The sequence below is a fragment of the Doryrhamphus excisus genome, linkage group LG14, assembly GCF_037039965.1.
Source record: "Doryrhamphus excisus strain RoL-2023G ecotype Guam linkage group LG14, RoL_Dexc_Guam_v1.1, whole genome shotgun sequence".
NCBI lineage: Eukaryota > Metazoa > Chordata > Actinopteri > Syngnathiformes > Syngnathidae > Doryrhamphus > Doryrhamphus excisus.
In genome coordinates this window covers 454,095-465,863 of record NC_136370.1, presented here as the reverse complement: position 1 = coordinate 465,863, position 11,769 = coordinate 454,095, and the positions used below count along the sequence as shown (strand labels likewise).

At 48.8% G+C, this 11,769-nt stretch overlaps 1 long non-coding RNA gene across 1 annotated transcript; it reads left to right on the top strand.

Annotated features, from left to right (window-relative positions):
* The first annotated feature begins 7,547 nt into the window (after positions 1 to 7,547).
* On the top strand, positions 7,548 to 8,934 carry LOC144901688 (uncharacterized). The gene is made up of 2 exons (XR_013629745.1): positions 7,548 to 7,775; positions 7,845 to 8,934. It is a non-coding gene; the product is annotated as an uncharacterized LOC144901688 (long non-coding RNA).
* The last annotated feature ends 2,835 nt before the right edge of the window (positions 8,935 to 11,769 follow it).

Below are 11,769 nucleotides of genomic sequence, written 5' to 3'. Positions count from 1 at the left end.
AAGTAAATACAGCTTTAGTACAAATGCAGTGAAGCTGTTCTGGTTTGAAATAATGTTTTGTAGAAGATGTGTTAAGATCATTTCATTCAAAGAAGGCCATCTTAAAAAAAATACTACACAATCATATTAGAAAAGTGGTGTAGGTGGTAGCTTAAATCATGTAAATATTACTTATAATTTGCTCCAAATAAAGTCAGGGAAAACTAGTTAAACAATCCTGAAAAGCGAGTACATTTATATGGATTTTGAAGTAGATTCAAAGGTAGTTTGGGGTCAAATTTACTAGCAAAGAGTACCTTTTTCATTCAAAAAAAGTAAATTTGACCAGAGTATTTCCCAAGGAAAAGTTGCTTGGGAATTGTGCGTGCAAATTGTTACCTAGCTTTGCTCAAGTAAATGGCACTCCAAATTTTTTTTCAGTGTACTGCCCAGTGGACCGCGACCTCCTCCAGCTGTTTTTGGGAGTTCTTTTGTCTCTGGACTGCTCCATGGTATGCCTTCTGCCCCCATCGCCTTGCTTTTCCTTTTTTGGACTGCACTAATGAATACAGATATTCTGGCTGCCACATGAATTACATGTGCAGCATTCTCCATCCATTTAACAGAATACTGAAGGATGTTGACGCTCAAGAATTTGGTCCCAACAGCTTAGACAAGGTAAGATTACAGTACAGCTGTTGAATGACACCAACATGGTTTAGGTTATTCTATGCTTTACAGTGTCAAAACCTTTTTTCAAGTCGAAGATTGGTTTGAAATTGGAAACGGACAAGGATCTACGTTCTTATATATTGAATGACAGCTGATGCCTTCCATACACAAGGAAAAACTGCCGCAGAAATTGAGAGAGTGAGATTTGTGGTTACAGGAGTTATTGATGTACAATTGAGTTCTTTCAACATAAAAGTATCAATGCCCAATCTGCATCTTTTGTTTTAGAATATTTAATCCTTAATCCATTTGTAGAAAGCTTGCTGGCCACAGTAAAGTAGCAACTCGTCACATTATGAATACATGTACCAGATGATAAATGATGAGTTTTGTTGCTCCATCAGGTTACATCTGGAGGTGTTTGATAAAGACATGGACATGAAGGATGACTTTATGGGAAGGTACTGCTTCCAGTACACATTAGTAGTGTTGTTATTATCGATACTGTCACATACTGCAACTGCTTGATAATACTGCTTACTACCTCCAGCGCAGCGATGCCAGTATTGAGAAGAGCACCGCCATCCTCCTTTATCTACACTTTATTGTCCGATTCACAAGAAAAATTATGTCACACACTTACAGTATATTAAAGACAGGTTGTAGAATTTGATATGGTTGGAATCATTTAGAACATTCATGTAGAACGCAAATGATATTAAATATATATGTATAAATATCAAATATTGCAGTGTAAATAAATAAAAATAAACATGAATTAGAGAAAAGAAATCCATTCCATTATCAAGTGGTTGAAATAATTGTCATGTTTCTCAACATGCAGGCTGAAGGTCAAACTGAAGGACATAATTGATTCTCAGTACACGGATCAGGTATGGAAACGGCTTATATTATTGTCATTGAATTGTTCAAGCATTCAAAGGATTGTGTGTGTTTTATGTATCAGTGTATCAGTACACGCTCAGTGATGTCAAGTCAGGTCGCGTTCACCTGATCCTGGAATGGCTTCCAACAGCCTCGGAGGCAGACCAACTGGATAAGGGGGGTGCTTCCAGAAGAAGAAAAAGCGTACTAATGCTTCATTCAACTATAAAAAATACTAATATCGAACCATTCTCTTCAGATTCTCAAGTTCTACTCCAGGCAGTCCTACCAGAACAAAGCCGTTCCATCTGTGGGACTTTTGTTTGTCTTCATCGAACAAGCAGATGGTTTACCAGTAAGTGAGTCGAGGAGGTACTGAGGAGGCATGATCTGTGTTTTATTATGACCCATGTGGCGTGTCAACAGGTGAAAAAGAGTGGAAAAGAGCCAAAAGTGGGAGCGGATATGCTTCTTGGAAAAACATCCCACAAAACTACTGTGAGACTAAGCGTGGCAACTAGCCAAATAATAACCAGGGTATTGGCATCCGGGACTAACACGTCCATCTTTGCTGTAGGTGTGTGATCGCACGACATCACCTCAGTGGAATGAGGCGTTCTGCTTCCTGGTTCATGACCCTAGAGAAGAGAATGTTGTTGTCAAGGTAAGTTAACAATATTATTTTTAGTATTTCCACCATGTGATATCAACAAACTTGACTTGTATTACTACCTTTACACTTTGTTTCTCCAGCTCTCTCACAGCTGGACGTTGCCCATGGGTTCCTTAGTCGTCCCAATCAGAGAGCTGCTCTCGGAACCAGAACTGGTCCTGGATCAGTGGTTCCATCTGGATGGCGCCTCCCCAGAGAGTCAGATTCTTCTTCGAGCTGAACTCAAGGTAGGCGATCTCTCATTCTAGTCTTAACTCGCACCAGACTTCACATGCAATTGTTGCAGATGCTGATTCCGAGCAAATGTCCTCGTGGTGATCATGAGGCTAAATTCACTTCCAAAGACTCCGACCGCTCGACTGAGCAGCAGAAACGGGAGGCAGATGTGATGCAAAAGTGAGCGCTGCGTATATCCAAGCACACTAGTCTCAGGTCTTATTTGGTTTTCATGCTACATTGGGTTCTTAGGTCAAGTTTGGTGGACACTCCGGTAGAAACTCTTTTCTATGTCTTATCCTCACTAGGGTTGGGGTATGCTGGAGCCTGATTTGGGGCGAGAGGCGGGGTACACCCTGGACCGGTGGCCAGCCAATCCCAGGGCACATACAGTGCATCCGGAAAGTATTCACAGCGCTTCACTTTTTCCACATTTTGTCAAGTTACAGCCTCATTCCAAATTGTATTAATTTAATCTCTTACCTCAAAATACTCCACTCCACTAATGAACTGCACTAATGAATACAGATATTCTTGCTGCCACATGAATTACATGTGCAGCATTTTTGGTAGGTTGAGCGTTGTTGCGCTTCCACCTGAATTGGCATCAGCTGTTGGGGCTCGATTGCGAGGCGGTGCCAGGGTTATTGATGGGTCTTGGCGTCACCGGGGCGCTCATTGTTCCTTGCTGTTCACCTGTCGAGGCTGTGTTGGCGCGCTCCGGTGGCGGGCTCTGGTCTGTCGTGCCATCAGCAGCGTATGTGAAAGGTAGGCATAAAATTACTGGGCGTGTACCGGTGACGGTGCATCATGTGACCGCAGCCATGGTTGTTTTAATTTGCAGCGGGGTTGGTTGTTGAGGACCTGGCGTGCATTTTGGAGGGCTTGCAGGAAGTGCAGTGTCAGCCTCTTGAGGCTAGGATTGCACTGGCTGTGTGTTAAGCTACCTTTGCTCCGGTAAGCTGCCGATGCTTTAAACAAGCAGAAAGCTAACTTTAGCACCACATGTTGTCTGTCTCAAAGTTAAATGATCTGGTTAGATAATTATTTTTCTTTTTTGTGGTTAGCACAGAGAGGTTGTCACGTTCCGGCTTGGGAGCTTTACGGCACGACCCCAGGATGCAGAGATGAGGACCCAATAGCAGGTAAAAAGGCATTTATTGTTGATACTATGCAGCAGACCAACGCACTAGCATGTTCAACAGAGAAAACAACATCAATGACCCAACAAAGAAAGGAGCGCGCACCTGAACCAAATAGGCATCACAAATAATGAGAAACAGGTGCGGGAGATAATGGACATCAACTGAAAACACAGCAGAGCAACACAGGAAGGAAATACAAAACAAGGGCATGAACGAGGAACTGAGGAAAACTAAGAGCTGTCACAAGGGGGTGACAGACGTTAAACTATTTGTTGGCAAATTCAGGTTCAACATTCAGTGTGTGTGTAAAATGTTGCAGATTGAATAGTTTAACAGGCTAACACACATAATATTGTTTGAAGCAATGTCGGTTCATATTCAGGTTCATATTCCTGGATTCTATTTTTCAATTTCTCTAGGGTTCTCAACGGAAAGCGAATTCTGACTCCCAATGCCGAAGGGCCTCTGTGGCCTGGGTTGGTGGGGGAGTGGGGGGAACCGATTCCCCTCGCGCCATCAGATCCAAGAGCAGGGACAGCTGGTCACCGTAATCGTCGGATTCCTCTCCCGGTGGCTGACCTTGGTCGAGGTTTTTCTCTTTCCTCGTGCGGTAGCGCTGGAGTCTCAGGGGTTTTGTCCTTCGGCGGTAAGGATGTTTTGCAGGTCTTGGGATGAGGATTTACAGGTTTTACAGGTTTTACAGGGTTCACAGGGTTCACAGGGTTCATATTCCTGGATTCTATTTTTCAATTTCTTAGGGTTCTCAACGGAAAGCGAATTCTGACTCCCAACGCCGAAGGGCCTCTGTGGCCTGGGTTGGTGGGGGAGTGGGGGGAACCGATTCCCCTCGCACCATCAGATCCAAGAGCAGGGACAGCTGGTCACCGTAATCGTCGGATTCCTCTCCCGGTGGCTGACCTTGGTCGAGGTTTTTCTCTTTACTCGTGCGGTAGCGCTGGAGTCTCAGGGGTTTTGTCCTTCGGCGGTAAGGATGTTTTGCAGGTCTTGGGATAAGGTTTTACAGGTTTTACAGGTTTCACAGGTTTCACAGGTTTTACAGGTTTCACAGGTTTCACAGGTTTTACAGGTTTTACAGGTTTTACAGGTTTCACAGGTTTCACAGGTTTCACAGGTTTCACAGGTTTCACAGGTTTCACAGGTTTCACAGGTTTCACAGGTTTCACAGGTTTCACAGGTTTCACAGGTTTCACAGGTTTCACAGGTTTCACAGGTTTCACAGGTTTCACAGGTTTCACAGGTTTCACAGGTTTCACTTTCTTAGGGTTCTCAACGGAAAGCGAATTCTGACTCCCAACGCCGAAGGGCCTCTGTGGCCCGGGTTGGTGGGGGAGTGGGGGGAACCAATTCCCCTCGCGCCATCAGATCCAAGAGCAGGGACAGCTGGTCACCGTAATGGTCGGATTCCTCTCCCGGTGGCTGACCTTGGTCGAGGTTTTTCTCTTTACTCGTGCGGTAGCGCTGGAGTCTCAGGGGTTTTGTCCTTCGGCGGTAAGCATGTTTTGCAGGTCTTGGGATGAGGTTTTACAGGTTTTACAGGTTCATATTCCTGGATTCTATTTTTCAATTTCTTAGGGTTCTCAACAGAAAGCGAATTCTGACTCCCAACGCCGAAGGGCCTCTGTGGCCCGGGTTGGTGGGGGGAACCGATTCCCCTCGCGCCATCAGATCCAAGAGCAGGGACAGCTGGTCACCGTAATCGCCGGATTCCTCTCCCGGTGGCTGACCTTGGTCAAGGTTTTTCTCTTTCCTCGTGCGTTTGCGCTGGGTGCTGACCCAGGGGGTAGCGCTGGAGTCTCAGGGGTTTTGTCCTTTGGCGGTAAGGATGTTTTGCAGGTCTTGGGATGGAATGAGGGCACCCAAGTTTGTTTGGCTTGGGGGTCTCAACGGAAAGCTTGCAGCTGAATTTGTGTAGGCAGAAGTCGGTTCTATGTTTATACGACCTTTCGTTGGGGAGTTACTGGCGAAAAACGTCGCCCATTGAGATTGCATTGTTGGAAGCAGCAGTCCATTAAAGTGACCACGAGATGGTGGTATTTACCGAGTAGAATAGCATTACTTTAAAGTGACCCCTAGTTGGCAGTACATAGCAAGTAGAAATAGCAGCCTCCCCCCTCCCTCACCCCCTGCCTTCCTCATTTGGGCCCAGCCTTCCACACCCCAGTCCCCGAGCCCCCCAGCCTTCTACATTTAGGCCCAGCCTCCCCCGTCCCACACCCCAGCCCCCCACTCCCTCGCCCCAGCCCCCCCAGCCTTCTTACACTTGTGCCCAACCTGTGGAGGGCAGTAATACGCCTTGGAGCGTTGAAACAAAAGAGGAAGAAGACAGACTGGCAGAGAATGGTGGTATCAACGGACCAGCTAACCGAAGGAAACATGAGTAGTCTGCGCTGCGCCGTTGGGTAAGTAGTCAACATAGATCTCGTTTGAATGTTTGGGTTAGGGTTTTAGGGCTATGGTTGGAGGAGGGTTTTAGGGCCGAGTTAGGGCTGGCTAGGGCGAGTTGGGGCCAGGGCTGGCTAGGGCGAGTTGGGGCTAGGGCGAGTTGGGGCCAGGGCTGGCTAGGGCGAGTTGGGGCTAGGGCGAGTTGGGGCCAGGGCTGGCTAGGGCGAGTTGGGGCCAGGGCTCTTTAGGGCTGGCTAGGGCGAGTTAGGGCGAGTTGGGGCCAGGGCTCTTTAGGGCTGGCTAGGGCGAGTTAGGGCGAGTTGGGGCCAGGGCTGGCTAGGGCGAGTTAGGGCGAGTTGGGGCCAGGGCTGGCTAGGGCGAGTTGGGGCTAGGGCGAGTTGGGGCCAGGGCTGGCTAAGGCGAGTTGGGGCCAGGGCTCTTTAGGGCTGGCTAGGGCGAGTTAGGGCGAGTTGGGGCCAGGGCTGGCTAGGGCGAGTTGGGGCTAGGGCGAGTTGGGGCCAGGGCTGGCTAGGGCGAGTTGGGGCCAGGGCTCTTTAGGGCTGGCTAGGGCGAGTTGGGGCCAGGGCTCTTTAGGGCTGGCTAGGGCGAGTTAGGGCGAGTTAGGGCGAGTTGGGGCCAGGGCTGGCTAGGGAGAGTTGGGGCCAGGGCTGGCTAGGGCGAGTTGGGGCCAGGGCTCTTTAGGGCTGGCTAGGGCTCGTTAGGGCCAGATATAAATTTGACCATCCATTTAACAGAATACTGAAGGATGTTGACGCTCAAGAATTTGGTCCCAACAGCTTAGACAAGGTAAGATTACAGTACAGCTGTTGAATGACACCAACATGGTTTAGTTATTCATTCATTTTCTATGTCTCTTATCCTCACTAGGGTGGGGGTATGCTGGAGCCTGATTTGGGGCGAGAGGCGGGGTACACCCTGGACCGGTGGCCAGCCAATCCCAGGGCACATACAGTACATCCGGAAAGTATTCACAGCGCTTCACTTTTTCCACATTTTGTCAAGTTACAGCCTCATTCCCAATTGTATTAATTTAATCTCTTACCTCAAAATACTCCATTATGACAATGTGAAAAAGTATTTTTTTTACTTTTTTGAATTTATTAAAAATAGAAAACAAAAAATCACATTTACATAAGTAGTCACAGCCTTTGCCATGAAGCTCAAAATTGAGCTCAGGTGCATCTTTTTTCCACTGATCATCCTTGAGATCTTTCTACAGCGTAATTGGAGTCCACCTGCAGTAAATTCAGTTGATTGGACATGATTTGGAAAATATAATAACTGTCTATATAAGGTCCCACAATATTTTCATCCAGGATATCTCTATATATTGCTGCATTCATTTTTCCTTCTATCCTGACTAGTCGAATAATGGGGGCCACTGTGCTCATTGGGACCTTCAAAGCAGCAGAAATGTTTCTGTATCCTTCCCCAGATTTGTGCCTCAAGACAATCCTGTCTCGCAGGTCTACAGACAGTTCTTTTGACTTCATGCTTGGTGTTTGTGCTCTGACATGCACAGTCAACTGTGGGACCTTATATAGACAGTTATTATATTTCCAAATCATGTCCAATCAACTGAATTTACTGCAGGTGGACTCCAATTGAGCTGTAGAAAGATCTGTGAATACTTATGTAAATGTGATTTTTTTGGTTTTCTATTTTTAATATATTCAAAACATGAATGTAACATGACAAAATGTAGAAAAAGTGAAGCGCTGTGAATACTTTCCGGATGCACTGTACCTTCATGGAGACAAACGTGTGACGTCTCATGTAAGGTTAGTTGTTGTGACCTTTGACCCGTACTGTGCACTTTGCTTCCTCTGTCTTTCTTGTGGTTGGTTCAGGACTGAGCGATGACATCCTAGAGACTCATTTGGATCTCGACGTGGACCCCATGCTGTACGACTCTGCTGCAAACTCAGACGAGGATGTCGTGTACTCCAGCAGCCCTTTCACTGACTCTCAACTGTTGGACGTATCTTTGCTGCCGCCCGCTCTCTGACATCCCTGCTTTGGACATGGAGGATTGTCCTTGTCTTCAATTGCTGCTTGGAACCCCAGCCAAGCCCGCCTCACCCATGTGTGTGATGAAATGGCATTGTGTATATTATGCAATAAAAAATAAGTCAACTAAAGAGACCCACTCCAAAGGGCTGGCCTCTATGTGGTTTATATACGGTATGAATATATGGGTTGGTCAAGTAGTTCAAGGTGGAGGACAGCTGGGCTATGGTGGGTCCCGTGCCTGTATCTAGTGCGGTTAAAATAGAAGGGTGACCGAGCCAGAACCATGCCGAGGGCAAAGGAGTAGCCCCAAGGAAACCCCTCACCCCCTCCACACCCAATTGTAGACCAGCCCCCAAGGTTCCTAACGCAGCAGGGAGGATACTTAATAGGTATCATAGCTACATGACAACCTTCCCTCAATCGTTGGAACAAAGTGACAATTTGAAATCACTGCAGTACTGCCATAACGCCACTAGGTGACAGCATTGCTCCGCTAACACCCTCATAACTCCGAGTTAACTCCCAAGACCCAAAGTTTCCACCGTTTTGGGAAATGTGGTGCGTAAATCCGTGTAAAAATTGGCCATGAAGCTCAAGCATGCGACGAAACGATGAACATGCACACTGTAAGAAGGCGAATAGATGTTACACGCATTATTTTCATGATTTCTGCTTTTCCATCAACTATTTGTTTTTAGTAGAGATGGTGAAATGAGCCCGAAGCCTCGAAGTGTGTCAAGTCTTCCTGAGTCACACTGCTTCCAAATGGTGACCATTTCATCACGTGACCGCTGACGTCATGAGCATCTTATGTCACAGCGCGCATTGAAACGGACTGGTTATTTTGGCGCTAACTTGTGCATATAATGACCACCAAGCAATTGAACTGTTAATGACATGAACTAATTAAAGCATTTTTGTTTGTAATGGCGATCTGTCTTTCACTCGTTGTAGCGAGATTGCTTTGCCTTCCTTCTTCCACCAGATGTCGCTAATATTGCCTTTGACGGAGACAACGCTCCCAATGTGTTCCGGGACAATGTGAAGGACAACGAAGCTCAAGTTTTCATCTTCCGAGTACACTCGGACGTTAGGAACACACCATTTCCAGCACATGCATATTTCAACTGCTAAACACATTGCTAGACAGTAGAGTGGGATGAATGCCAATAGTGAACTTTTACTGCAACTATGAAGGATGGCCATCTTGAATTGGATGTATAAGTGTTGGATTATTTACCGGTAAATTTTGTAAAGTGGACTGACATGTTGCTACATGTTTCTGGCCTGAAAGGGCCAGCCTTAGAGGGCCAGCCTTAAAGGGCCAGCCTTAGAGGGCCAGCCTTAAAGGCCCAGCTTAAAGGGCCAGCCTTAAAGGGCCAGCCTTAGAGGGCCAGCCTTAAAGGCCCAGCTTAAAGGGCCAGCCTTAAAGGGCCAGCCTTAAAGGGCCAGCTTTAAGGGCCAGCTTAAAAGGCCAGCCTAAAAGGCCAGCCTTAGAGGGCCAGCCTTAAAGGGCCAGCCTTAGAGGGCCAGCCTTAAAGGGCCAGCCTTAGAGGGCCAGCCTTAAAGGCCCAGCTTAAAGGGCCAGCCTTAGAGGGCCAGCCTTAAAGGCCCAGCTTAAAGGGCCAGCCTTAAAGGGCCAGCTTTAAGGGCCAGCTTAAAAGGCCAGCTTTAAGGGCCAGCCTAAAAGGGCCAGCCTTAGAGGGCCAGCTTAAAGGGCCAGCCTTAAGGGGCCAGCTTAAAGAGCCAGCCTTAAAGGGCCAGCCTTAAAGGGCCAGCCTTAGAGGGCCTGCTTAAAGGGCCAGCCTTAAGGGGCCAGCTTAAAGAGCCAGCCTTAAAGGGCCAGCCTTAAAGGGCCAGCCTTAAAGGCCCAGCTTAAAGGGCCAGCCTTAGAGGGTCAGCTTTAAAGGGCCAGCTTAAAGGGCCAGCCTTATAGGGCCAGCTTAAAGGGCCAGCCTTAGAGGGCCAGCCTTAAAGGGCAAGCCTTAAAGGGCCAGCCTTAGAGGGCCAGCCTTAGAGGGCCAGCTTAAAGGGCCAGCCTTAGAGGGCCAGCTTAAAGGGCCAGCCTTAAGGGGCCAGCTTAAAGGGCCAGCCTTAAAGGGCCAGCCTTAAAGGGCCAGTCCTAAAGGGCCAGCCTTAGAGGGCCAGCCTTAAAGGGCCAGCTTAAAGGGCCAGCCTTAAAGGGCCAGCCTTAAAGGGCCAGCCTTAAAGGGCCAGCTTAAAGGGCCAGCCTTAAAGGGCCAGCTTAAAGGGCCAGCCTTAAAGGGCCAGCCTTAGAGGGCCAGCTTAAAGGGCCAGCCTTAAAGGGCCAGCTTAAAGGGCCAGCCTTAGAGGGCCATCTTAAAGGGCCAGCCTTAAAGGGCCAGCTTAAAGGGCCAGCCTTAGAGGGCCAGCTTAAAGGGCCAGCCTTAAAGGGCCAGCTTAAAGGGCCAGCCTTAGAGGGCCAGCCTTAAGGGGCCAGCTTAAAGGGCCAGCTTAAAGGGCCAGCCTTAGATGGCCAGCTTAAAGGGCCAGCCTTAGAGGGCCAGCTTAAAGGGCCAGCCTTAAGGGGCCAGCTTAAAGGGCCAGCCTTAAAGGGCCAGCCTTAAAGGGCCAGCCTTAGAGGGCCAGCCTTAAGGGGCCAGCTTAAAGGGCCAGCTTAAAGGGCCAGCCTTAGATGGCCAGCTTAAAGGGCCAGCCTTAGAGGGCCAGCTTAAAGGGCCAGCCTTAAGGGGCCAGCTTAAAGGGCCAGCCTTAAAGGGCCAGCCTTAAAGGGCCAGCCTTAAAGGGCCAGCCTTAGAGGGCCAGCCTTAAAGGGCCAGCCTTAGAGCGCCAGCTTAAAGGGCCAGCCTTAAAGGGCCAGCCTTAGAGGGCCAGCCTTAGAGGGCCAGCTTAAAGGGCCAGCCTTAAAGGGCCAGCCTTAAAGGGCCAGCTTTAAAGGGCCAGCCATAAAGGGCCAGCTTAAAGGGCCAGCCTTAAAGGGCCAGCCTTAAAGGGCCAGCCTTAGAGGGCCAGCTTAAAGGGCCAGCCTTAGAGGGCCAGCTTAAAGGGCCAGCCTTAAGGGGCCAGCTTAAAGGGCCAGCCTTAGAGGGCCAGCTTTACAGGGCCATCTTAAAGGGCCAGCCTTAAGGGGCCAGCTTAAAGGGCCAGCCTTAAAGGGCCAGCTTAAAGGGCCAGCTTAAAGGGCCAGCCTTAAAGGGCCAGCTTAAAGGGCCAGCCTTAAAGGGCCAGCCTTAAAGGGCCAGCTTAAAGGGCCAGCCTTAAAGGGCCAGCCTTAAAGGGCCAGCTTAAAGGGCCAGCCTAAAGGGCCAGCCTTAGAGGGCCAGCTTAAAGGGCCAGCCTTAAGGGGCCAGCTTAAAGGGCCAGCCTTAAAGGGCCAGCCTTAAAGGGCCAGTCTTAAAGGGCCAGCCTTAGAGGGCCAGCCTTAAAGGGCCAGCTTAAAGGGCCAGCCTTAGAGGGCCAGCTTAAAGGGCCAGCCTTAAGGGGCCAGCTTAAAGGGCCAGCCTTAAAGGGCCAGCTTAAAGGGCCAGCCTTAAAGGGCCAGCCTTAAAGGGCCAGCTTAAAGGGCCAGCCTTAAAGGGCCAGCTTAAAGGGCCAGCCTTAAAGGGCAAGCCTTAAAGGGCCAGCCTTAAAGGGCCAGCCTTAGAGGGCCAGCTTAAAGGGCCAGCCTTAGAGGGCCAGCTTAAACAGCCAGCCTTAAGGGGCCAGCTTAAAGGGCCAGCCTTAAAGGGCCAGCCTTAAAGGGCCAGTCTTAAAGGGCCAGCCTTAGAGGACCAGCCTTAA